Source organism: Piliocolobus tephrosceles, chromosome 12 (genome assembly GCF_002776525.5).
Source record: "Piliocolobus tephrosceles isolate RC106 chromosome 12, ASM277652v3, whole genome shotgun sequence".
Lineage (NCBI taxonomy): Eukaryota > Metazoa > Chordata > Mammalia > Primates > Cercopithecidae > Piliocolobus > Piliocolobus tephrosceles.
The window spans coordinates 96,653,181-96,654,472 of NC_045445.1; the positions used below are offsets into that span (position 1 = coordinate 96,653,181).

The following is a 1,292-nucleotide window of genomic DNA, read 5'->3' on the forward strand; positions in this document are numbered from 1 at the left end:
TGATTGTGCCACTGCACTCTAGCCTGGGAGACAGAGTGAAACCCCATCTCCAAAAAAAAAAAAAAAAAAAAAAAAAAAAAACTGGGGACAGTGGCTCATGCCTGTAATTCCAGCACTTTGAGAGGTGGAGGCGGGCAGATCACCAGAGGTCAGGAGTTTGAGACCAGCCTGGCCAACATGGCGAAACCCCATCTCTACTAAAAATACAAAAATTAGCCAGGTGTGCTGGCACGTGCCTGTAATCCCAGCTACTCAGGAGGCTGAGGCAGGAGAATCACTTGAACCCAGGAGGCGGAGTTTCCAGTGAGTTGAGATTGCACCACTGCACTCCAGCCTGGGCGACAGAGCAAGACTCTTGTTTCCAAAAAAATAAAAAACAGGTGTGTATGGTTGTCTGGCCCCCAGCAGCCTTGGTTTACCTGCAGCAGGCAAAAGGGGTTCTCTTAATCCAGCTGTGTGCTGTCCCTATAGCTCCCCTCTTCATCTCAGCACTGCCATGTTCTGGCATCTTCCTCTTCATATGCCCTGCTCCTGGCAACAGTTTCTGCACCTTAGCCACGTCCATATTTTGGCACCTTTCCTACTCCTGGGATGAGTTTCTGTATCAGTCACAGCTCTTTGATTGCATATGTTAGAAAAAATCCAAAGTGAAATACCTTAAAAGCCAGTGGTTTTCATACTTATTTGACCTTGAGCCTCCAAAATAAATATATCTTGCATTGTGACCCAGTATACTCCTAAGTATAGAATAATGATGGCTTCTAAGTGTACCCTGTGCCAGGCCCTGTGGTAAATAACATGGCGTTAACTCATTTAATTCTCAGCCAAAAGGGCTGCTGTATATACTGTTGGTATACCCTCTTTCAGATGAAGAAAGTGAAGCACAGAGGGGTTAAGTGATCTGCCTGAGGTTATATAGTTGGTAAGAGGCAAAGCTTGGGTTTGAATCCAGGAAGTCTGCTTTCAGAGGCTATGCAGTTCTAAAGCAGTGGCAACTCTGGAAGAAAAAGGCTTTCGTAGGCTGGGTGTGGTGATTCCTACCTGTAATCCCAGCACTGTGGGAGGCCGAGGTGGGCAGATTGCTTGAGCCCAGGAGTTTGAGACCAGCCTGGCCAACATGGCAAAACCCTGTCTGTACTAAAAATACAAAAATTAGCCGGGTGTGGTGGTGTGCACCTGTAATTCCAGCTACTCGGGAGGCTGTGTGGGAAGATCACTTGAACCCAGGAGGCAGAGATTCCAGTGAGCCAAGATCACGCTATTGCACTCCAGCCTGAGCAACAGAGCAAGAC

The 1,292-nt window shown here is 47.4% G+C and overlaps 1 protein-coding gene across 1 annotated transcript in view; it reads left to right on the forward strand.

The window, feature by feature from the left end:
- Positions 1 to 1,292, forward strand: part of CCDC22 (coiled-coil domain containing 22) — a 19,006-nt gene that overhangs the window by 8,771 nt on the left and 8,943 nt on the right. The gene's annotated exons all lie outside the window — the stretch shown is intronic.